Genomic DNA, 27114 nt, shown 5'->3' on the forward strand with positions numbered 1-27114 from the left:
GTCAGCTGTAGACCCAGGAAGAATTGATGTGCAAATGAGGTCTGAAAGCAGTAGGAGAGAGAATTCCCTCTTGCTCCAGGGAAATAAAGTTTTTGTTCTCTTCAGGCCTTCTCCTGATTGGATAAGGCCTGCCCACGTGATGGAGGGCAATCTACATTACTCAGAGCTCACAAATTTGAATGTAAATCTCATTCAGTAACCCTCGTAGAAACATCCTGAATAGTGTTTGATGAAATATCTAGGCATCGTGGCCCAGACAAGTTAACATATAAAATTAACCATTAATCCTATATACTTTACATTTCTGAAGGTACGTCTGATCTCTGCATATCCTTTAGGGATACAATGCTATTTTTTACTTACTATCTGCTATTTTTTACTTACCATTTACTTACTAATGGTTGGGGCATTTTTAGGAACTTTACTAATTAATTATATTTGCTTTGACTCCACAGGTCAGGACACCAAGGTAAGGGTTCTACCAACTGCTACTATGTCCATTCTGGTTTTGTTTTTTATTTTTTATTATACTTTAAGCTTTGGGATACCTGTGCAGAACATGCAGGTTTGTTACATAGATATACATGTACCATGGTGGTTTGCTGCACCCATCAACTCGTCATCTACATTAGGTATTTCTACTAATACTATCCCTCTCCTAGCCCCCCACCCGCCAACAGGCCCCGGTGTGTGACGTTCCCCTCGCTGTGTCCATGTGTTCTCGTTGTTCAACTCCCACTTATGAGTGAGAACATGTGGTGTTTGGTTTTCTGTGCCTGTGTTAGTTTGCTGAGAATGATGCTTTCCAGCTTCATCCATGTCCCTGCAAAGGACATGAACTCATCCTTATGGCTGCATAGTATTCTATGATGTATATGTGCCACATTTTCTTTATCCAGTCTATCATTGATGGGCATTTGGGTTGGTTCTAAGTCTCTGCTATTGTGAATAGTGCTGCAATAAACATAGTGTGCATGTGTCTTTATAGTAGAATGAGTTATAATCCTTTGGGTATATACCCAGTAATGGGATTGCTGGGTCAAATGGTATTTCTGGTTCTAGATCCTTGAGGAATCACCACACTGTCTTCCACAACGGTTGAACTAATTTACACTCCCACCAACAGTGTAAAAACATTCCTGTTTCTCTACATCCACTCCAGCATCTGTTGTTTCTGACTTTTTAATGATCGTCATTCTAAGTGGCATGAGATGGTATCTCATTTTGGTTTTGATTTGCATTTCTGTAATGATCAGTGGTGATGAGCTTTTTTTCATATGCTTGTTGGCTGTATAAATGTCCTCTTTTGAGAAGTGTCTGTTCATATCCTTCTCCCACTTTTCGATGGGGTTGTTTGTTTCTTTCTTGTACATTTGTTTAAGTTCTTTGTAGATTCTGGATATTAGCCCTTTGTGAGATGGATAGATTGCAAAAGTTTTCTCCCATTCTTTAGGTTGCCTGTTCACTCTGTTGATAGTTTCTTTTGCTGTGCAAAAGCTCTTTAGTTTAATTAGATCCCATTTGTCAATTTTGGGTTTTGTTGCCATTGCTTTTGGTGTTTTAGTCATGAAGTCTTTGCCCATGCCTATGTCCTGAATAGTATTGCCTAGGTTTTCTTCTAGGGTTTTATGGTTTTAGGTCTTACATTTAAGTCTTTAATCCATCTTGAGTTAATTTTTGTATAAAGTGTAAGGAAGGGGTCCAGTTTCTGTTTTCTGCATGTGGCTAGCCAGTTTTCCCAACACCATTTATTAAATAGGGAATCATTTCCCCACTGCTTGTTTTTATCAGGTTTGTCAAAGATCAGATGGTTATAGATGCGTGGCATTATTTCTGAGACCTCTGTTCTGCTCCATTGGTCTTATATATCTCTTTTGGTTTACCATGCTGTTTTGGTTACTATAGCCTTGTTGTATAGTTTGAAGTCAGGTAGCATGCCTCCAGCTTTGCTCTTTTTGCTTAGGATTGTCTTGGCTATACGGACTCTTTTTTGATTCCACATGAAATTTAAAGTAGTTTTTTTTCTAATTCTGTGAAGAAAGTCAGTGGTAGCTTGATGGGAATAGCATTTAATCTATAAACTACTTTGGGCAGTATGGCCATTTTCACAATATTGATTCTTCCTATCCATGAGCATGGAATGTTTTTCCATTTGTTTGTGTACTCTCTTGTTTACTTGAGCAGAGGTTTGTAGTTCTCCATGAAGAGGTCCTTCACATCCCTTGTAAGTTGTATTCCTAGGTATTTTATTCTCTTTGTAGCAGTTGCGAATGGGAGTTCACTCATGATTTGTCTCTCTGTCTATTATTGGTGTATAGGAATGCTTGTGACTTTTGCACATTGATTTTGTGTCCTGAGACTTTGCTGAAGTTGCTTATCAGCTTAAGGAGATTTTGGGCTGAGACAGTGGGATTTTCTAAATATACAATCATGTCGTCTGCAAACAGAGACAATTTGCCTTCCTCTCTTCCTATTTGAATACCCTTTATATGTTTCTCTTGCCTGATTGCCCTGGTCAGAACTTCCAATACTATGTTGAATAGGAGTGGTGAGAGAGGGCATCCCTGTCTTGTGCCAGTTTTCAAAGGGAATGCTTCCAGTTTTTGCCCATTCAGTATGATATTGGCTGTGGCTTTGTCATAAATAGCTCTTATTACTTTGAGATATGTTCCATCAATACCTATTTTACTGAGAGTTTTTAGCATGAAGGGATGTTGAATTTTATTGAAGGCCTTTTCTGCATCCATTGAGATAATCATGTGGTTTTTGCCATTGGTTCTGTTTATGTATGGATTACGTGTATTGATTTGTATATGTTGAACTGGCCCTGTATCATTCCAAGGATGAAGCTGACTTGATCATGGTGGATAAGCTTTTTGATGTGCTGCTGGACTCAGTTTGCCAGTATTTTATTAAGGATTTTTGCATCAATGTTCATCAGGGATATTGGCTTGAAATTCTCTTTTTTTATTTTGTCTCTGCCAGGTTTTGGAATCGGGATGATGCTGGCCTCATAAAATGAGTTAGGAGTCCCTCTTTTTCTATTGTTTGGAATAGTTTCAGAAGGAATGGTACCGGCTCTTCTTTGTACCTCTGGTAGAATTTGGCTGTGAATCCATCTGGTCCTGGGCATTTTTTGGTTGGTAGGCTATTAATTTCTGCCTCAATTTCAGAACTTGTTATTGGTCTGTTCACAGATTCGACTTCTTCCTGGTTTATACTTGGGAGGGTGTATGTGTCCAAGAATTTATCCATTTCTTCTAGATTTTCTAGTTTATTTGCATAGAAGTGTTTCTAGTATTCTCTGATGGTAGTTTGTATTTCTGTGGGATTGGTAGTGATATCCCCTTTATCATTTTTTATTGTGTCTATTTGATTTTTCTCTTTTCTTCTTTATTAGTCTGGCTAGCCGTCTATTTTGTTAATCTTTTCAAAAAACCACCTCCTGGATTCATTGATTTTTTTGAAGGGCTTTTGTGTCTCTATCTCCTTCAGTTCTGCTCTGATCTTAGTTATTTCTTGTCCTCTGCTAGTTTTTGAATGTGTTTGCTCTTGCTTCTCTAGTTCTTTTAATTTTGATGTTAGGGTGTTAATTTTAGATCTTTGCTGCTTTCTCCTGTGGGCATTTAGTGCTATAAATTTCCCTCTTGCCACTGCTTTAGCTATATCCTAGAGATTTTGTACATTGTGTCTTTGTTCTCATTGGTTTCAAATAACTTATTTATTTCTGCCTTCATTTCATTATTTACCCAGTAGTCATTCAGGAGCAGTTTGTTCAGTTTCCATGTAGTTGTGCAGTTTTGAGTGACTTTCTTAATCCTGAGTTCTAATTTGATTGCACTGTGGTCCAAGAGATTGTTTTTTATGATTTCCGTTCTTTTGCATTTGCTGAGGAGTGTTTTATTTCCAATTATGTGGTAAATTTTACAGTAAGTGTGAAGCGGTGCTGAGAAGAATGTATATTCTGTTAATTTGGGGTGGAGAGTTCTGTAGATGTCTGTTAGGTCTGCTTGGTCCAGAGCTGAGTTCATGTCCTGAATATCCTTGTTAATCTTCTGTCTGGTTGATCTGTCTAATATTGACAGTGGGGTATTAAAGTCTCCCAATATTAGTGTGTGGGAGTCTAAGTCTCTTTGTAGGTCTCTAAGAACTTGCTTGATGAATCTGGGTACTCCTATATTGGATGCATATATATTTAGGATAGTTAGCTCTTCTTGTTGTATTGATTCCTTTACCATTATGTAATGCCCTTGTTTGTCCTTTTTGATCTTTGTTGGTTTAAAGTTTGTTTATCAGAGACTAGGATTGCAACCCCTGCTTTTTTTTGCTTTCCATTTGCTCGGTAAATATTCCTGCATTCCTTTATTTTGAACCTATGTGTGTCTTGCACGTGCAACGGGTGTTCTGGATATGGCACAATGATGGGTCTTGACTCTTTTTCCAATTTGCCAGTCTGTGTTTTTTAACTGGGGCATTTAGCCCAATTACACTTAAGGTTAATATTGTTATATGTGAATTTGATCCTGTCATGATGATGCTAGCTGGTTATTTAGCCCGTTAGTTGATGCAGTTTCTTTATAGTGTCTATGGTCTTTACAATTTGGTATGTTTTTGCAGTGGCTGGTACCAATTTTTCCTTTACATATTTAGTGCTTCCTTCCAGAGCTCTCGTAAGGCAGGCTGGTGGTGACAAAACCTCTCAGCATTTGCTTGTCTGTAAAGGATCTTATTTCTCCTTCACTTATGAAGCTTAGTTTGGCTGGATATGAAATTCTGGGTTGAAAATTCTTTTCCTTAAGAATATTGAATATTGGCCCCCACTCTCCTCTGGTTTGTAGGGTTTCTTCTGAGAGATCCGCTGTTAGTCTGATTGGCTTCCCTTGTGGGTAACCCAACCTTTCTCTCTGGCTGCCCACATTTTTTCCTTCATTTCAACCTTGGTAAATCTGATGATTATGTGTCTTGGGATTGCTCTTCTCGAGGAGTATCTTTATGGTGTTCTCTATTTTTCCTGAATTTGAATATTGGCCTTTCTAGGTTGGGGAAGTTCTCCTGGATAATGTCCTGAAGAGTATTTTCCAGTTTGGTTCCATTCTCCCCATTACTTTCAGGTACACCAATCAAATGTAGATTTGGTCTTTTCACATAGTCCCATATTTCTTGGAGGCTTTGTCCGTTCCTTTTCATTTTTGTTCTCTAATCTTGTCTTCACACTTCATTTCATTAAGTTGATCTTCATTCTCTGATATTCTTTCTTCCACTTGATTGATTTGGCTATTGATACTTGTGTATGCTTCATGAAGTTCTCGTGCTGTGTTTTTCAGCTCCATCAGGTCATTTATGTTCTTCTCTAAACTGGTTATTCTAGTTAGCAATTCCTCTAACCTTTTTTCAAGGCTCTTAGCTTCCTTGCATTGGGTTAGAACACACTCCTTTAGCTCGGAGGAGTTTGTTATTACCCACCTCCTAAAGCCTACTTCTGTCAAATTCTCAAACTCGTTCTCCATCCAGTTTTGTTCCCTTGCTGTCGAGGAGTTGTGATCTTTTGGAGGAGAGGAGGTGTTCTGGTTTTTGGAATTTTCAACCTTTTTGCGCTGGTTTTTCCTCATCTTCGTGGATTTATCTACGTTTGATCTTTGATGTTGGTGACCTTCAGATGAGGTTTCTGTGTGGATGTCCTTTTTGTTGATGTTGATGCCATTCCTTTCTGTTTGTTTGTTTTCCTTCTAATAGTCAGGCCCCTCTGCTGCAGATCTGCTGGAGTTTACTGGAGGTCCACTCCAAACCCTGTTTGCCTGGGTATCACCAGCAGAGGCTGCAGAACAGCAAAGATTGCTGCCTGTTCCTTCCTCTGGAAGTTTCCTCCCAGAGGGGCACCCACTAGATGCCAGCCTGAGGTCTCCTGTATGAGGTGTCTGTTGACCCCTGCTGGGAGGTATCTCCTAGTCAGGAGGCATGGGAGTCAGGGACCCACTTTAGGAGACAGTCTGTCCCTTAGCAGAGCTTGAGCACCGTGCTTGAAGGTCCACTGCTGTCTTCAGTGGCAGGCAGGAACGTTTAAGTCTGCTGAAGCTGTGCCCACAGCCACCCCTTCCCACAGGTGCTCTGTCCCAGGGAGATGGGAGTTTTATCTATAAGCGCCTGACTGGGGCTGCTGCCTTTCTTTCAGAGATGCCCTGCCCAGAGAGGAGGAATCTAGAGAGGCAGTCTGGCTACAGTGGCTTTGTGGTGGTGGTGGGCTCTGCCCAGTCCAAACTTCCCGGGATATTGTTTACACTGTAAAGGGAAAACGGGCTACTCAAGCCTCAGAAATGGCGGTCGCCCCTCTCCCCACCAAGCTCGAGTGTCCCAGGTTGACTTCAGACTGCTGTACTGCCAGCGAGAATTTCAAGCCAGTGGATCTTAGCTTGCTGGGCTCCATGGGGTTGGGATCCACTGAGCTAGACCACTTGGCTCCCTGGCTTCAGCCCCCTTTCTAGGGGAGTGAACGATTCTGTCTCACTGGCATTCCAGTCACCACTGGGGTATGAAAAAAAACTCCTGCAGCTAGCTCAGTGTCTGCCTAAATGGTCGCCCAGTTTTGTCCTTGAAACCCAGGGCCCTGGTGGCGTAGGTACCTGAGGGAATCTCTTGCTCTGTGGGTTGCGAAGACTGTGGGAAAAGCATAGTATCTGGGCCAGAGTGCACTCTTCCTCACAGCACAGCCCCTCACAGCTTCTCTTGGCTAGGCGAGGGAGTTCCCCAACCCCTTGTGCTTCCCGAGTGAGGAGACACCCCACCCTGTTTCGGCTCACCCTCCTTGGACAGCACCCACTGTCTAACCAGTCCCAATGAGATGAGCCGGGTACCTCAGTTGGAAATGCAGAAATCACCTGCCTTCTACATTGATCTCGCTGGCACCTCCAGACGGGAGCTATTCCTGTTCGGCCATCTTGCCAGCCACCCCCCCCCCCCTTTTTTTTTTAATACTGCACAGAAACATTCATAGTTTTTGTTTAGGAACAGGGAAAATAATATTTGGGTTAGTCTCTTAACACAGTAAACTTGCTGTGAGACAGGCTTGGGTTAAGACTCTTTATTATCGCATGCTCCTATGTCTTTTTGAGGCTTTTCTTTAATTATTATTTAATTTACTATGAAACAATTTAGAAATGAAGATCTCAGAATTTCACACATCGTTGGCTGGGTGCAGTGGCTCATGCCTGTAATCCCAGTTCTTTAGGAGGCCAAGACAGGCAGATCATGAAATCAGGAGATCGAGACTATCCTGACTAACACAGTGAATCCCCGTCTCTACTAAAAATACAAAAAATTAGCTGGGCGAGGTAGCGGGCACCTGTAGTCCCGGCTACTCGGGAGGCTGAGGCAAGAGAATGGTGTGAACCCAGGAAGCAGAGCTTGCAGTGAACCAAGATCATGCCACTGCACTCCAGCCTGGGAAACAGAGCGAGACGGCATCTCAAAAAAAAAAAAGAGAATTTCACACATTGTTTTGAATTGGTAATTAATCATCCTTTCCTTTCTTCATAGTATCACTAGTGCTCGATAACAGCCATTCAGTTCTGTGATACTGAAGCGGCATTGTCGTCAGGTAAATACTGGGGGTTCGTTGTCTCACGCCAAGAGGATTAAGAACAACATGTGGGTGGGTTAAGGAGTAGAAAGTTAAATAGGCAGAAGAAAGGAGGGAGGAGAGAAGCTCGCTCTCTCTTGCAAGAGAGAGGCATCTGAAAAAGGTAAAGTGGAGGACTGCAGCAGATTTTATAGGCAGGCTTGAGGAGGCAGCATCTGATTTAGGTAGAGCTCACAAATGGGTTTGACTAGGTGTGATGTTTACATAGCAATGGGGAAGGCTGGTTGCCCCACCCTAATCTTATGCAAATGAACTTTCCACTTGGCCGACTCCATCTTGCCTGCTTCTTACTGTACACATGGCTGGCAAAAAGAGAAGACGGAGCCACCATATTGAACATGTCTTGTCCCAGGTAGTATATTCCTGTACGCACAACTGCTGGCATTCACCTGTGCAAGCTTTCAGCTTGCTTGTTTATGTCTGCGGCTTAATTTTACAGGTTGCTCTTTGTTAGGAAAAAAAAAATGATTTTGGGGCTGCTTTTCGTTAAAAGGAAAACCTTACCGAGGACTAACATACCCTCACTATCTGCCCAAGTAATTTCTTTTCAACTCCTGTATCAATACTTACATACTTACCACTTAACTCATTCCTGTTAAATCTGGAAGTATGGCACAAGCCAATGCATTATTTTCTACATGTATTCCATCCCTGTTCAAGTTTTAGCAGTTGCATTACTGCTACAGAATGCCAAAAACACCACTAATTTTGGGGTCCTCGACAGCCAGCCAGTCACTGAGTGATCCAGAATCTCAGTCTAGGAGCCTGCTTTCTAGGATCACTTCTGTAACTGATTCTTTGGGTCAGTGGGTCCCCTTAGAAGCAGAACTCAAGAAAGAGATTCTTGTGCAGTGATTTATTGAGTGCTCTCAAAAGAAAATGAGAAAAGAAGGAAAAAGAGCAAGGGTAGAAGCTAGGCAAAGATGAAGTTTCAAAAGCCTAACTTCAGCTTGATCCCCCAGGGAGCTCTGAGGAGTGAATGGTGCCACAGAATTGTCCCTCTTGAGATGTAATGACTTGGCTTTTGTAAACCCATATTTTCCCTCAACTGTTGTGGACCACCCTGAGACATTTGCTTTTATATCTCAGATATTACTAGGTGAAGAGACTCTCACTGATAGGCTAAAACTGGTAATGGCCAATTTTAATTAGGTTCCTAATATTCTATTGTAGGATTGTACTGTATTTTATTTAGCTAGATCTCCAATTATTAGACATTTTGATTGTTTCCCTTTGTTTCTATCATAAACCACATGGAGATGAACATCTTTCTCTAAATAATTGAGTGTAATTTTAAAAGTATGAACAAGATAACTGGTAAAATATGAAAAAGCCTTCAGCTTGTTAGCTTTCTACTATGTGATATCAGTACTATATAAGGATGAAAGTTGAGTTTTTGTTTAGCAAATGGAAATACATTAAAGTTATGGATATGGAGATGAGAAATGGAAATTAAAATGGAATAAAAAATTATGATAGGAAAATTTTGATATTTAAAAATAGAAGTTTAGGCTGGGCGTGGTGGCTCACACCTTTAATCCCAGGGCTTTGGGAGGCTGAGGGGGGCAGATCACAAGGTCAAGAGATCGAGACCATCTGGCCAACATGGTGAAGCCCTGTCTCTACTAAAAATACAAAAATTAGCTGGGTGTGGTGGCGCGCACCTGTAGCCCCAGCTATTTGGGAGGCTGAGGCAGAAGAATTGCTTGAACCCTGGAGGTTGCAATGAGCTGAGATCACGCCACTGTACTCCCCCCAGGTGACAGAGAGAGACTCCATCTCAAAAAATAAATAAATAATAATTTTTAAAAATAATAGAAGTTTAAATCTATGAGGGAATAAATATAGATCTTATATTTAGGTACTGTTTGGGGAAAACTCTCTAAGCATGTTTTTCCTCTGCTTTCATACCACCACAGCAATCATCGACGCAGAAGTCTTCTGCGACCAAAGGTGAGGGAGTTTTTTTTCACACACCAAGCGGCAGACACCAGCTGAATGTCTGCTAATTAAATTCCAGCACGATCTACCTAGAGATAGCATCAGATCCCATGGATTGAGGGTTTAGTCCCCAAAACTGAGCCCTCTCTCCACACCAGTGGCAAGTCCAAGCCTCTGGAGCTTCTGGCCAAGCGGCTCACAGAACCCAGGGAAATGCTTACTTTAGTTTATTTGTTTATTATAAAGGATATTACGAAGAACACACATGAAGTGATGTGCAGGGCAGGAAATGGGGGAAAGGGCTTGGAACTTCCATGTACTCTCTGGGCATGCCATAATCTAGGAACCTCCACATGTTTAGTTATCTGGAAGCTCTTTGAACCCAGTCTTCTTGGTTTGGTTTTGTTTTCCTTAATCCCAAATGTGATAGTACTTCTTGGGTTTTTAATGAAGAATCATAGGCATGAAATGTGATTGAATAAAAAGGGTACAATCTCATATTAATAGGCTGAATGGGGAAATCTACCAATGCCTGTTTAGATTCTTCTTGGCCTCTCTGTGCAGCATTTCTTCCTCCAGAGTATGGTGCAGGACCTTCTCTGGAATGAGGGTCTTTTGACCCACAATCAGATCAGAGTTCTGCCTTGGGCAGGTAAAGGGAGGACAGGAGAAGGCCAGAGAGACAGATTCTCTGTCCTGATGCTTGCTCCTGAAGCCTGCTCCTGAGGCCTGAAGTGCCCCAACATTATAATGAAAGACAAACAAGGGCTATGAGAGTTATGAGCCAGGAAGCATGGATGAAAACCATGGGTATCTATGACGTATGTAGACATATGTCATAGGTATGTATATATATGTACTCATAACTCATATATATACACGTGTGTGTGTGTGTGTGTGTGTGTGTGTGTGTGTGTGTGTGTGTGTATATGAGAGTTACGAGCCAGGAACCATGGATGAAAACCATGGGTATCTATGACATTTGTAGACATATGTCATAGGTATGTATATATATGCACTCATAACTCTCATATATATACACACACGTGTGTGTGTGTGTGTGTGTGTGTGTGTGTGTGTGTGTGTATATATATGAGAGTTACGAGCCAGGAACCATGGATGAAAACCATGGGTACCTATGATGTATATATCCATATGTCATAGGTATGTATATATACGTATGTATATTAATGTATGTAGGTATGTATATATATGTCATGGGTACCCACAAGAATTTTCTGATTTCTTAGAAATTAGAAATAATTTCTAATAATAGAAATTATTAGATAAAATTAGAAATTATTATATAAAATTAGAAATAATGAGATATAAGAATTAGCTGAAAAAGCATGTTACTCCTTGTTATTCTCCTTGACATGTCTATATATACATCATAGGTGTATATATATATGTACTCATAACTCTTATATGTATATGAGATATGTATGTATATACATATATATGAGGGTTATGAGCCAGGAACCATGGATGAAAACCATGAGTAACTATGACATATATATACATATGTATGTATATATATGTCATAGGTACCCGCAAGAATTTTCTAATTTCTTAACAAATATAATAAGATATACAAATTGGCTGAAAAAGCAAGTTATGCCTACCGACTTAAGTATGTAAAATCAGATCTATATGCCATAATTGGGCCATAATAAGCAATTTATAAATACGTATACACCAATAAATGAGTACAAGAAACTGTCCCAAAATATGTAAGTTAAGAGGATGGATTAATAGGAAAAAGAAAAGTCTGTGGTATGTAAAACTAATGCTGGGATTTAGGTAAAGAAAAAATTGAAGAAAAAAGAATGTATTCTTTTTTCCAAGATTATTGAAGACATGGCAAAATATTCATGTAGGAAAAGAGAAATACTTACAAAAAGTAAATTAGTGTAAGATGGAAATCGATAACTGAAATGTCTGAGATATTCAATTTTTTTAAAATGCATCTTAACTATAGGGATACATATATAGATATATAAACAAAACAAAGTAAATTATTTTTATAAAGTTAATAGCATCAGATGCTCCTAAGGGAGAGAAGAGGTAAGCAATTGGAAAAATGTATTCCATAGCTGATAAGTTGTACTGGTGGTGGTGGTGGTGGTGTTTTCCTAACCTAGGTGGTGGATACATGTATGTTGTTTCTAGTATTATGTTTCAAAACATACTTTTGGAGGTCTAATGTATTTCCTTATAAAAATGAAATTAAAAGTAGGTTTTAATACCTCAAAAGAATTTTAAATTACCAATAAATTCAAAAGAAATCGCAGTTACAAATATAAAAGAGGAACAAAATAGCTCTTGTTCAGTTCATATGAACCATATTGATCTTGGTTCAACTTACCATTTCCAAAATACTTAAAATAGAAACATTCTAAATTTATCTTTACTCATTTAATATAACAAACTCTTGTCACAGTAAATTGGAATCTAAAATTTAAAAAACTCACTCCACAGCAGAATTTGGAATATGGGATCTTTGACCATTTTACATCATGGGCATGAGAATAACATCATAATGTTGTTCTTCTATGATGTTATTAATAGAACATATTTATGGAAAAACACAGCAGAGTAGAAAATTGTCAGTAAAAGCTTTGTTATGTACAGAAGCAATCATAAAAGTAATTTAGCACTAATATTCAAAAAAGGATAGCAGTGACCCTGAACATGATTCTGTTGTTAGTCTATCATGCACCACTCCTAAAATAATAAAACAAATATTAAGTGGCAAAAAAGTGGTGGATTCTTAAGATTATAAACATTATAAGCAAGATCATAAACATTAAGCAGCATTAGAGTTTTTAAAAATAAACAAATCATTGCAGAGAAACTTCATTAGTGATTTATAAGAGAGGATACACATCATGTTAATTAAATTTACAGATGATGCTAAATTGGATGGTGTTGACAAAACCAGTAAGGGCAGATAAAAGGGACCTAAAGTGGTTAGAAATATGGGCAGGAAATGAAATGCGATTCAACCTGGAAAAATGTAGCTAATACATCTGGGGAAAAATAATCAGAAACACAGCCATTCAATTGGCAGGATATACAGTATTTGGAAAGCAGTATTACCAAGAGACTTTGAGATGACAGTGGTAGCAAATTATATATGGCTTTGTAATGCAATGTGGCAGTAAAATCAGTCAATGAGATTTTAGTCTGTATATGCAAAAGCTTCACATCATGTGGCTGAAAGATAAAAGTTATTTAAATGGTGCTGCTGAGATCACAAAGAGAATATAAGTTTGGAGCATGCACATGCCCCAAATAAGCAAATTGAGTAGTGTTCAGACTGGAAAATAAATGTATAATGGCCTTCAGACTTTAATCCTTAAAAAATTAAAATAACAAAATGTATATTGTTTAATCATCTCTGAGTATAGTTATAACATTTTACAAATATTTGTAAGATGCAAACATTTTAGAAGTCAAGATATTTTTAAAGGTAGTATAAGAGTTTATAGTCAAGTAATGGGATGAAATTAGGTAACAGAAATTTAAGACTGAATCCGGGAAATGTTTTCTGACAGTGAAATCTATTAGTCTCTGGAATGGAATCCCTAGAGAGGTGGGGAGAATTTCTATTCCTCTACTCATTGGACTAGATCAAGACTTGGATAACATATTATTTAAAATAAAAAAAAAGAGGTAAAAACTGATTTGACCATTTTGCATTGGCTGGGCTGCACACAATGACACTGTCAAATCTTATCCAACTGTCTTATATGGCCTCAGACTTCTCTGACATGCTATGTCCTATCATTAAGTAGCTGCCCATTATTTTTAAAATGAATACTTTCTAAAAGACCAAATTCATATTTTCCAGTTCATGGACTTCAATTTCCTAGATTTTTTTTTCTTCCAAGTCATAGGAATGCTAGCAAATAAAACACTCCTCCTTTTCCCTGTTGATGAGATATGGTCTTAAATATTCCAAGCCTTTTGGATCAAATCACATGAGGTAGCTGAACTCTGAAGTCTCACTTACACCAGTGCATTGAAAACATATTTTTACTGCAGTTTTGCAACCACAACTATGCAATGTATAAAAATTCATTCACTTCCTTTTCTGGCTTAATCCACAGAGAGATTTTTACCAGATGGTATCCTGGTGATATTATTTACTTTTAGCAAAGCAATATAACTGAGTTTGAAAAATATACAGTAAAGTATGCACTTCATCCCAACATTAAAACATTCTTTCAATTGTACTTTTAAATTATATAGACTCAAGTTTGTCTATAACTTTGTTCTGTGTCCTAACAGCAAAATGAAAGTGGAAGCAGAATACTTTAAAATGGCAAACAAATTTTAACCCAAAATGTTATTCTTTTAAGGAAAACCTAAACCAACCAAACAAAAATTAACATTAAAGCATGTACCAGACTGTAGGCAAGAGGTAGATTATATATATAAATTTACATATATGTATATAAATATACATTGTATATATTTAAGGTATAGATAGGTATAAAGTATATATATTTAATAGTCTTTATATTTCACATTGTTAATCTTTGTTATCATTGTAGAAAGAAGTAAAGAAAATAGAGACTCCTGTTTTCAAAGTAGTTAACATCCTAGCTGGAGAGATACATGTGAGAGGCAAATGTAGGTGGTACAAATGCATATCAGTTATTTAATAAAAGCATTTCAATGGAATTATGCAAATTGGGTAGAAGTTGACAAATAGATTGATTTCACTGTAGTAGAGAATATTTTGAGGTCTAATAAGAGATGATCTGGAAGCCTGGGCAACATGGTGAGACTTTTTCTCTACAAACATTTGAAAAACTAGCAAGGCATGGTGGCACATACTTGTGGTTCCAGCTGCTCAGGAGGCTGAGGTAGGAGGATCACTTGAGCCCAGGAGGTTGAGGGTGCAATGAACTTTGTTTGCACCATTGCACTCCAGCCTGGGTAACAGAGCAAGACACTGACCAAAAAAAAAAAATCTTATGAAATGGTACTACAGAGTTGGGATAAACAGTATATTAGTCAGTGATCTTCAGAAAAATGGAACTAATAGGAGATACCTTTCATGGGATTATGGACACATTGGCTAGTCCAAAATCTGTAGAGCTGGTATCTGCTTTCAAGTCCAAAGACTAGCAGCTGCTATAGCTCCAGGAAGAGCAAATGGCATAGTTTTGAGTCCCATGAGGCAGGATAATTTTCACTTAGTCTGAGGAAGATCAGCCTTTTGTTCTATTCAGGTCTTGAAATGATTGGATGAGGCCCATCGTCGATTATGTCCTTTGTCTAGTCTACCAATTTAAATGTTAATTTCATCCAAAAACACCTTCACAAAAACAGAATAATGTTTGACCAAATATCTGGGCACCCTGTGGCCCAATCAAGTTGACACAAAATTAACTGTCACACAGAGATGGAGAGGAATTTGAACTACAGAGAACAATTCTGTTTTTGAGTAAGGAAATAACATCATAGAGCACTTGAGGACTATTCTAATAGCAGTACATAGAAAAAGTGTGAGAAACAGACTTGACTCAAGAAAAGTTGGTAGCTGTGGAAAGAGCTAGCAGGGAGGAGGAGCTCCAAAATTCATGTCTAAAGGGGAAAGATTATGCCTTGATTATCAGCTAGGACTATAAAGAGAGGCTATTAATTTGAGTTTAAAGAGATATCAGCCTGAGGATTCAAAGTTAAGTTGAAATAGGGAAATTGGGAAGGTTTTGCTTTTTGGATTTCTAAAAAAGATTTATTTTGTCTGCCTCTGAAAAAATAATTCTGAAAACCACAGTGTTATTCTACTTTACCCTTAAATATATTAAAAATATGTTTAAGAGAAATAAATGATCAGTTCTGTTTTTGGGATAATTATAATGTAGTATAGTGTAATATATCACATATAATAATAGAATATAAATTTTTGATGTTAATAAGCCATACAAGTAGAAGGGTCTGTGGCTATGTAACTACAAGTGAGTTGGAAACTGCCCTTTTTTTCTTAGCCAAGTAAATGGTATTGAGCCAGGAAAACAGCACTTCCAATATCACAGATCTAGGGCACCTATTTTTTTATTTGGGGATGTTTACATATTTTTTGTTGTACAAACAAAAACACAAAAATTCCTAATCCAAATAGATAAGAAAAAAAAAAACAACATAAATTAGAGGTAGATCTTATCTTGACTTTAGAATAATTCTCTTTAAAAAAAAAAAAAAAAATGCGGCGGCGCTGTGGCTCACACCTGTAATCCCAGCACTTTGGGAGGCAGGCGGATTGCCTGAGCTCAGGAGTTCCCGACCAGCCTGGGCAACATGGTGAAACCCCTTCTCTACTAAAATACAAAAAAATTAGCCCGGCATGGCAGCATGTGCTTGTGACAGTCCCAGCTACTTGGGAACCTGAGGCAGGAGAATTGCTTGAATCCGGAAGGCGGAGGTTGCAGTGAGCCGAGATCGCGCCACTGCACTCCAGCCTGAGCAACGGAGCAAGACTCCATCTAAAAAAAAAAAAAAAAGCATGCAACCTGGGCACGGTAGTTCATGCCTGTAATCCCAGCACATTGGGAAGCCAAGGCAAGTGAATGATTTGAGGTCAGAAGTTTCAGACCAGCCTGGGCCAACATGGTGAAACCCAGTCTCTACTGAAAATACAAAAAAACAAAACAAAACAAATTCAGCTGGGCATGGTGATCCACACTTGTAATCCCAGCTACAGGTACTGGGGAGGCTGAGGCAGGAGAATCGTTTGAACCCGGGAGACGGAGTTTGCAGTGAGCCAAGATTGTTCTGCTGCACTCCAGCCTGGGCGACAGAATGGGACTCTATCTCAAGAAAAAAAAAAAAAAAAGCCCAAATCTAATTACAGAAGCAGAATTCAAAGTTCATAAATAGAATTCAAATGTTTGTATCTTTACTAACACAAGATAATTCTGATATATTATTACATGGTACCCTGCCAACTAACAAACAGTTCAACTTGCAGAGTTTTTACTTTTTACTTCTTTGTAGTTACTCAGTTTTTTGTGTTGCTTCTTGCTTAACTTCCAACTTGATTTCCTCCAAACGCTGGGGAGATTCTTTAGATGCCAATATTGAAGGAAGGGCAGGGGTCTGAGTGGGAGGTGTATGAATCCTACACGCTGCTTCAACCAAGACAGCTCCAGATTATTTTTGTTTCGTTGGCTTCCAAAAAAGATTTATTTTGTCCACCTCTGAGAAAACAATTTTGAAAACCACAATTTTATTTCACTTTACCCTTAAGTGTATTCGAAATATTTTTGTCAGAGATTATATCTAAAAGTAAAGGGATATCCTAAATAGTCCATAATTTATATTTAGCTCTTAGGAGTAGAACCCTTTATAAACATAAAACTTTGATTCCCCCTTTTTAAAAACAGTATTGAGATTTAATTCACAGGCCATACAATTCACCCATTTAAAATATACAATTAAATTTTAAAATTATTTTTATGTAGTTTTGCAACCATCAGCACAGTCAATTTTAGAACATTTTCATGACCCCAGGAAAACACTCCTTACCCTCAAGTGATCAGTCTCTGTTTTACCCCAACACTCCAAATCCTAGGCAACCTCCAATCTACTTTCTGTCTGTATGAATTTGTCTATTCTTGACATTTCATATACGTGGAATTATAATGTGTGGTCTTTTGTGACTGGCTTCTTTCACTGAGCATGTTTTTTTAGTTTCATCCATGTGGTAGCATGAATTGATATTTCATTCCTTTTATGGCTGAATAATATTCCATCATGTGGCTATAACACATTTTATTTTTATGACTTCATTTTTTTTACATTCAATTTATACTCTGATTTTAGAAAACATTATGTGCAAGTGTAGAAGACTACCTATAAGCCATGTAAAATTATCAGTTGATTCAGTTACAGTTACTATGTACAAGGTGATGTGCTAGACGTTGTAAGAGACACCAAAAGAAGGTAAAATAACTATCTTAAGAATACTGTTTAATGATTTACTGAGCTCCTTGTCATATTTTCTAATATTCTTACTACAATAATCTGTGGATTGGCATCATTGTTGTTAATCCCAAAGAATTAGGACTTGATGCAAGTTATTTAAACTTTCTTTGACTCAGTTTATTTATCTTAGAATGACAATAGAAAAGCATTAATGAAATGATAGGTTAAAATGTTTAAACAGGGCCTAGAACATAATTATTTCTCAGTAAATATTCTATGCATCAGAAAACTAATGTATTGCCCTCCAAGACCACACTGTCTGGTATATAGGCACTCGTCACATTTTAGATGCTCAGTAGTCACTTGTGGTTAGTGGCTGTTATGTTGGACACACAGATAACAGTTTCATCATTGTAGAAAGTTATATTTGCAGTATTATATACTACAGATGACTACCAAACAAGAGAATTTTATGGTCGTGATTTAGATAGCATCACATATGTTCAGAATGGGTTGGGATCTCTTCCTTCTGTAATGATCAAAGCCCAGGGAGGAGATGCTGCTTGAGCTAAACTTTGAAGAATAGATATACCACAAAGAGAGGGGATCATTTAGCAATATCAGGTGCAATATATACATACCAAAAGTACAAGGCACTTAAGAAGAAAAGGATTTATGGGACAGAGTGGTAAAAATAAAACTAGGGACTTAGAAAAGAATTCTAGAGGATTTTGTTGTTTTGTTTTTGTTAACAGTGAAAGTCATTAACTTTTTGTTTTTTGTGTTTTTTAAGACAAGGTCTCACTGTCTTTGTGTTGCCCAAGTTGGTCTTGAACTCCTGGGCTCAAGCAATCCTCCTGCCTCAGCCTCCCAAACAGCTGGGATTCCAGACGTGAACCACTGTGCCCTGCTGTCATTAATTTTTGATAAGGGAAATTTTATGTCAGGAAGTTTGATCCGACAAAATGGTTAGAATTGATAGGATGGATCAGAGTCTAGAAGACTTATTCACAGGATGTTGCTACAGATCAGGTTGGGCCATTAACAGCCTGAATTTATGATCATGTCACAAGAACATACGGTAGATAAATAAAACTATGTACCTACCTTGCACAGGTATTTGTGAGTATTAAAATGTGTAGGCCAGGCGCAGTGACTCACGCCTGTAATCCCAACACTTTGGGAGGCTAAGGCAGTGGATCCCCTGAGGTCAGGAGTTCGAGTCCAGCCTAACAAACATGGAGAAACCCATCTCTTCTAAAACTACAAAATTAGCTGGGCATGGTGGCACATGCCTGTAACTCCAGCTACTTGGGAGGCTGAGGCAGGAAAATTGCTTGAACCTGGGAGGCGGAGGCTGTGGTGAGTTGAGATCCAGCCTAGGCAACAAGAGCAAAACTCCATCTCAAAAAAAAAAAATCTATATTTACATATGGGAACATTGAAGTTCAGAGAGGTTAATGTGAGGGCACTCACTACTTTAAGAATCTGCCTATTATTTCATTATTGGTACAATTCTAATTGTAAAGAATTTGTTTCCCTGTAACTTCACCATCAGTAAAGCGTCTGTTCTGTGAAGTAAATGAACAGTGCCATAACCTTATAACCTCCTTCCACCCAACATTGCCCCCTACCAGAAAGTACTCTTTACATATTTGAGTACTGCTATGTCTTTTCTTAATGATATCTTCTGATGACTCAACATCCTAAGTTACTTCAACATTTCCTCTTATACCCTGAGTTTTGTATCATTTACTATCCTGTTTCCCTTCTTTAGATTCACTCAGATTTGTCGTGGCCTCTCTGAAAATGTGGTGCCAAATGAATCTCAGTGTTCCAGATATGGTTTAACCAGTCTAGGATTCAGAGAAACTATTTCCTCTACTGTATAGGCATTTTATATGTTGATGTGTTGATAACTAAAGGGAATCCCTGGAGAAATTTTAAGCAGGAATTTGGGAAATTAGAACTGGTGCCCATTCATTTAGTATTTATTTTTAATTTATACCTACCATAAGCTGAACTCAGAACTACCGATAGATATTTCATGATAGTTGACCTGAAGAGGAAATACACACACACACACACACAAACACACAGACACACACAGAGTAGTGTACCAAAGACAGATATTTGGACACAGAATGTTTTTGAGTAACTTTCTCTGGGGAAGAGGAGCTCGGGAAAAAGGATGTGAAGTATCTGAATGAAGCAGACATAAAAGCAAAGAAAGGAGAGAAGTTCGAGAGAGACAAAGAGTTAACAGGGTCTGGAATTTCAAAGAAGCCAAGGAGTTCCGAGAAAGGCTATTGGATTTAGCAGTTATGAAATTCTTGATTGGCTGGGCGTGGTGGCTCATGCCTGTAATCCCAGCACTTTGGGAGGCTGAGGTGGGTGGATCACTTGAAGCCAGGAGGTCAAGAGCAGCCTGGCCAACATGGCAAAACCCCATCTCCACCAAAAATACAAAAATTAGCCAGGTGTGGTGGCGCCTGCCTGTAGTCCCAGCTACTTGGGAGGTTGAGGCATGAGAATCACTTAAACTTGGGAGGCAGACGATGCAGTGAGCCAAGATCAGGCCACTGCACTCCAGCCTGGGTGACAGATCGAGACTCTGTCTCGAAAAAAAAAGAAAGAAATTGTTGATTGCTTTTTTTGTTTAATGAGATAGAATCAAGCTTTTTAAGAAATCAAAGGTTTCGTGTGAAAAGGAAGAAAGTAGAACTCTTATGAACAGAAAGAGTAGGCTAAAGAGGATAATAGTAGGACACATGTATAGATGTTTTTCTGGGTGAAGTTTGGAATTAGTCAAGGAACTCAGTTGTTTACATGAAAAAAATATAATAACCAGGAAAATTCTTAAAAAGTAACATAATGGGCTGGTCACAGTGGCTCATGCCTGTAATCCCAGCACTTTGGGAGGCTGAGGCGGGAGGATCACCTGAGGTCGGGAGTTCAAGACCAGCCTGACCAACATGGAGAAATCCCTTCTCTACTAAAAATACAAAGGTAGCCAGGCGTGGTGACACATGCCTGTAATCCCAGCTACTCAGGAGGCTGAGGCAGGAGAATCGCTGGAACCCGGAAGGCAGAGGTTGTGGTGAGCCAAGGTCGTGCCATTGTACTCCAGCCTGGGCAACAAGAGCGAAACTCCGTCTCAAATAAAAATAAAAATAAAGTAACATAATGAGGAAAGACTGTCTCACTAAGATGCTAAAACATAATACAAAGCTAAATTGATTTAAATTATGTGTAAGAATACATAGGCATCAATTGATAGGCAGATCAATTGATTGAATAGAAAGTACAGAAGTAGACTCAAATACATATGGAAATTTAGTACATGTTAAAGGTTATGTTTTGAATTGGCATAGAAAAGGTGTATTATGCAACAATAAGTGATAGTGTGACAGTGGGCTAGGCATCTGTACACACACAGAATGCTGGATTCTTATCTCACACCTTACAACAAAAATTTCAGATGAAATAAAGGTTTAATCTTGAAAAATAAAAACAAAAAAGTACTAGATTAAACCCTGGGAGAATTATTTCTTTATTCCAAAGGTGAGAACTCCTTTCTAAGTCAGCCACAAACCTCAAAAGTCACAATGGAAAAGATTAATTAATTTGATTAAATAAAAATATAAAAAATTCATGGTTAAAAAATACTAAGCAGAGCAAAAAGACCAACTATAAACTGCAGGAAACATTTAAAATTCTGTATTGCAAATAAGATACCTTAGTGTATTAGGAGCCTCTACAAATCAATGAGAAATACCAACAATTTCATAAAATAAAAAACAGACAAGCAATGAAAAGGGTAATAAATCTAGTAACTCCTAACATTTTGATGAGATTGTCATTTTTTTAGAAGAGAAAAGTGAATTAAGACTACACTGATGGGCCGGGCGCGGTGGCTCAAGCCTGTAATCCCAGCACTTTGGGAGGCCGAGACGGGCGGATCACGAGGTCAGGAGATCGAGACCATCCTGGCTAACACGGTGAAACCCCGTCTCTACTAAAAAATACAAAAAACTAGCCGGGCGAGGTGGCGGGCGCCTGTAGTCCCAGCTACTCAGGAGGCTGAGACAGGAGAATGGCCCGAACCCGGGAGGCGGAGCTTGCAGTGAGCTGAGATCCGGCCACTGCACTCCAGCCTGGGCGACAGAGCGAGACTCCGTCTCAAAAAAAAAAAAAAAAAGACTACACTGATGGACCATTTTTTTAATCCATCAAATGGGCAAAGGTAAACATTTTGATTAGTTCTGTGGAGGAAAAGCACTCTCACACATTATGAAAGCAGTTTGTTGTAACTGTGTGAATTTATTTCTAGTTTCTCTATTCTGTGCCATTGCTCTATGTGTCTGCTCTTATGCCAGTGCCATGCTGTTTTTGTTACTATAGCTCTGTAGTATATGTGATGCCTCTAGCTTTGTTCTTTTGCTCAGGATTGCTTTAGCTCCTTGAGGTTTTTTGTGGTTCCATACAAATTTTAGTATTATTTTTTCTATTTCTGTGAAGAATGTCATTGGTTTGTATTTCGATAGAGATTGCATTGAATATGCAGATCACTTTGGTTAGCATAGAAATTGTAACAATATTCTTCCAATCCATGAGCATGGGATATCTTTCCATTTTTTGTGTCCTCTTCAATATCTTTCATAGGTTTTCCTTGTAGAGCTCTCTCACTGTTTTGGTTAAATTTATTCCTAGGTATTATTTTATTTTTCATAGCCATTGTAAATGGGATTGCTTTCTTTTTTAGATTGATTGATGTTCGTGTATAGAAATGGTACTGATTTTTGCATGCTGCTTTTGTATTCTGCAACTTTACTGAATTTGTTTATCAGTTCTAATAATTTTTGGTGGAATCTTTAAGTTTTTCTAAATATAAAGTCACATCATCTGCTAAGAAGGATAATTTGACTTCTTTTTAATTTACATGTCCTTTCTTTCTTTCTCTTGCCTAATTGGTTTGGCTAAGACTTTCAACACTGTGTTGAATAGAAGTAATAACTTGAGATTACATTTCACCTTTTCTTTTTCCAAAAAAGGTTTTACAATTGGTCAGCCCAATATGAACTATTGGAAACATCTCTAAGATAAATAAAGCAAATACACACACTATGGAATAAAACAGCATGAAGAATCTATGCTTAAGAGGCAGCTCTCTATTCTCCAGAGATTTATGTTACCCTTCCATAGAGTAAAGTTGAATAAGTACCAACTCAGAGACTACAGTTCCCAGCTTCTCCTGCATTTAAAATCACTGTTACTCTTGTGGAATATGTGCAAAGTGATCTGATAGGACTTCTGGGCAGGGTGATTAGGAACCAATTATGTCTTAACCTCTCTCTTTTTTTCCTCCATTTGCTGCTAAAGTGAAGACTGAAGCGCTAGGCTATTGCAGAAGTTGGGTGCCTGAAGTACATGTGGAAATATGCCAACTGAGCATTGGACTACCACGTGAGTGCAAACTAAACTTTCATTGTGTTAAACCACTGAGGTTTTAGGGTTTAATTATTGCAACAACTAGCATTAACTCAACTAAGCAGTATGTTGTCATTTGAATGTATCTGTGGAATGTAATACATGTGTGCCTCTATATGTACAGAGTGTGAGAGAGGGAATACATAAACTGAGAATGGTGTTTCACTCTTGGGATGGATGGTATTCAGGTTCAACATAAGGAGACTTCTCATGTTCTGTTCTTTATACCATATTGTTTGAATGTAATATCTAGCAAAAGAAATAAGGAAAATATTTGACCTTAGAAGGAAAGGAAAAAGTAGGGAGAATATTAAAGATATGAAAGAGACAGAAGGAATAGGGAATACTTGAAGAAGTAATTTCTTAGATGCATTAGGAAAAAAAACTGATTCAAAGACATAGTTAGAGACATAATCAATAGAGATCCCTTATCCTCTGACATGAGAGGTGGTAGAAATAGCAGTTATATTGCCCATAACACGAAAAATAGTGCAAGTGAAAAAATACTGTGACATAATTTCTCACCTGTCAGATGGACAGAAACCCAAAAGTTTGATAATACATTCCATTGGCAAGCCTGTGGGGAAACAACACTCTCATATGTTAGTGGTGGAAGGAACAAGAATATGGTAAAAAACATATCCTTGACCTAGGACTTCCCCTGTGGTTATCTGTCCTGTAGGTCATGGGTATCCTAGCCCTGGGCCATGGATCAGTACCAGTCTGTGACATGTTAGGGACCAGTAGCAGATGAGTAGCAGGCTAGCGAGCATTACTGCCTGGGCTCCACCTCCTGTCGGATCAGCAGTGACACGAGATTTTCATAGGAGCAGAAACCCTATTGTGAACTCTGAACACAAGGGATCTAGGTTGTGCACTACTTATGAGAATCTAATGCCTGATGATCTGAGGTGGAACAGTTTTATCCTGAAACCACCCCCTCCATATGTGGAAAAATTGTCTTCCACAAAACTGGTCCCTGGTGCAAAAAAGGTGAGGGACCACTGCTGTAGGTAAACCTGCACTGGTACAAAATGACAGAAATATACACAGTCATTTATTATAGCATTGTTGGATGAATACAGGATTGGAAATAAATCAAGGATCTAGCAATAAGGGACTGGTTGAATAAACCATGGAACATACTTAAACACACACAAAATAGAGCTATATATACTGGTATGGAGAGCTATACAAAACGTATGAAGCTGATGGGGGAAAGGGAAACAATGTGTAGAGCAGTGTATATTATTTGTTACCTTTTGTAGGAAGAATGGAAAAACAAGAATATATATTTGTATTTTCTTGTATTTTTGTAAAGAAACTAGAAAAATAAATAAGCAACTAATAAAATGGTTACCTATAACGAGTTGACAGGAAATATGGTGGCAGGAGTGGGACAAAGATTCTTCTATTGCGTTTTTTTGACTGTTTAAAAACCTTTTGTTGTGGACTTTACACAAAAGAAGAAAGAATAGGTTAACTAACCTTGATACCCATCACCTAGCCTCAACAATTATCAATGCATAAGCTATATTATTTCATCCATAATCCCACACCCATTTCCCTTCACTAAATTATTTTAAAGTCAGTGTCGGACATCATATTATTTCATCTGCATATATCCACAAATATTTTACTGTGTATTGCTAACAGATAAAGGCTGTTTTTTAAAAAATCATTATCACACTAAAAATTACTGTAATTTCTTATGTCTAATGGAAATTTAAATAATATCTAGTTAGACTACATTTTTGTGACCATTACCTTATATTTCAGCTGCCCTGTTTCCTTCTCTATAGTGTCTAAGTTTATTGTGGATCTTCTTAGTACAATTTAGCAGTAAATTTTCTCTTGGAAATAATCTCAATCTCAGAGAAAAGCTGCAAGAATATTACAAAGAATTTCTGTATACTCTTCCCCAGATGCCCAAATTTACCATATTTGTGTTTTATTATCCCCACAGTGTGTCTCTATGTACAATATCATATATTTAATTATATATAAGTGTTATTTTTTTCTGAACCATTTGAGAGTAAGTTGCAGATACAATGCCTCTTTCCCCCAAAATACATTCATTTGTATTTCCTAAGAATATTCTGATATATAACTGTATACAATACTGCTATGAAATATACAAATCTGATTCATATTACACCTTTTTTCCCTTGTGTTTCTTTGCCCTTACAGGAAATAAAATAAAAATTTTTTTCTGGATCAGAGTGCAATCCAGTATCTCACGTTGCATTTATTGTCAGATCGCTTAGTTTCCTTTAATCTGGAATCACCCTTGTTTGTCTTTCGTGACTTTAACCTTTTTTAAGTAGTGCAGGCTAGATATTTTGAAAAATATCACTCAAATTGGGTTTGTCTGATGTTTCTGCGTGGTTAGATTTAGGTTATGGATTTTTGGTTACGATGCCACAGAAGTGATTTGGTATCTTTCTCAGTGTATCATATTAGGAGGGACGTGATGTCCTTTTGTTCGCATGTTGACGTTTAACGTTGATGTTAACTTGGATCATTTGGTTTATGTATCATCTTGTAAATTTCTCCATTGTGAAGTTACTCTTTCGCTCTTATAATTAACAAGAATTGTTTTGGTAAAATAGTTTGAGATGATAGAGATATCTTGTTCCTCATAAGGTTTTGACCTATGAATTGTAATATATATTGATGATTCTTGACTAAATCTGCTTTTACTATAATACTTGCCAAATGATTTTCTTACCAAATAGTCCTTTCACATTAATTGGCTGGTGTGTTGCTATGAAGAAAAGCTTCTCCTCTTCTCCCATTAAGAAAAAGTATCAGTATGGGCTCATGGATTTCACATTTTTCAATGCTTATATTGTCCCAAATTCAGCCAGTAGAAATCTCTTCAAACTGGCTCTTGTGTTCCTCCAAATGTCCCTTTTTTTTTTTTTTTTTTAACAGGGTCTTACTCTGCTGCCCAGGTTGGAGTGCAGTGGCACAATCACAGCTCACTGCTGCTTAGACCTTTTGGGTTCAAGTGATTTTCCCACCTCGGCCTCCTAAGTAGCTGGGACTGCAGATGTTTACCACCACACCTGGCTAATTTTTTTGATTTTTTGCTGCTGTTGTTGTTGTTGTTTTTGTTAATAGAGACAAGGTCTCACCGTGTTGCCCAGGCTGGTCTCGAGCTCCTGAGCTCAAGCGATCCTCCTGCCTCGGCCTCCCAAAATGCTGGGATTACAAGTGTGAGCCCCTGCACCTGGCCCCTATAATTTAAAATATATATATATATCTTTATTGCTTTCTGGTATAACAAAATGTTCCAGACTCATCTTCTACATTCCTTGCCGCAGTTCTTCTATAAGCCATTTCTCCAAGGAGCCCTGGTTTCTTTTAATGATGTAAATCATCATCTGTATACCAGATATACTTACCGTTACCAATTTTCGATTCTTCTTGCCTCAGTGTTGACTTTTAAAGCATATAAATGTATTGTCTTTTTAAAACATTATAATTTTTAAAAATAGACCTGAAATCTCAAATAGATTGCAAAACCAAGTGAATACACCATTAAGAAGAAAAATGTAATACTGTCTGAGGACACAGCCTTTAGAGTTGAATAGTTTAGGGTTCAAGTACACCACCCCCAATTAAGAGTTTTGTAATTTCATTTTATTTACCTGCTAAATGGTGATGGACAACTTCATCGGGTTGTTGATGAAGATTTAATGAGATTTAAACCTAGTGACTCATATTTTACATCTAAATGTAGTGATTGCTTTATGAATAACTATTTATACTTAGCAAGTATTGAACGTTATATTCAGGAAGTATTTGTTGAGTTGAATTACAACTCTCAACTATGAGATACATTTCTAGACTTATTAGTAGTGGACTATTTCTAGTATTCCCTAATTCCATATTATTAATTCATAGACATGGGGACACAAAGCAAATTGGAATTTCTCTTCAGCTCCAGGATGTTGTGAGTTGATAGAAACTTGAGCCAACAATGTCTAGATCAGACTTGTTAGATATAGATGGAAATAATTTATAAAAACCATTTATTTCAGATTAAACCTATATCTGCCTTATTACTAAATTTCTGGAGGTATACTATTATAGTATTTTAA

At 37.9% G+C, this 27114-nt stretch overlaps 1 protein-coding gene and 1 long non-coding RNA gene across 2 annotated transcripts in view; one reads left to right on the forward strand and one right to left on the reverse strand.

The window, feature by feature from the left end:
* Nucleotides 1–27114, forward strand: part of PMFBP1 (polyamine modulated factor 1 binding protein 1) — a 532821-nt gene that overhangs the window by 95101 nt on the left and 410606 nt on the right. The window contains exon 5 of the mRNA XM_074027855.1: nucleotides 22898–22981. The gene's annotated coding sequence lies outside the window, so the exon portion shown is untranslated. The remainder of the gene's footprint in view (nucleotides 1–22897; nucleotides 22982–27114) is intronic.
* Nucleotides 1–27114, reverse strand: part of LOC123570470 (uncharacterized) — a 128753-nt gene that overhangs the window by 10435 nt on the left and 91204 nt on the right. The gene's annotated exons all lie outside the window — the stretch shown is intronic.

The sequence above is a fragment of the Macaca fascicularis genome, chromosome 20 (genome assembly GCF_037993035.2).
Source record: "Macaca fascicularis isolate 582-1 chromosome 20, T2T-MFA8v1.1".
NCBI lineage: Eukaryota > Metazoa > Chordata > Mammalia > Primates > Cercopithecidae > Macaca > Macaca fascicularis.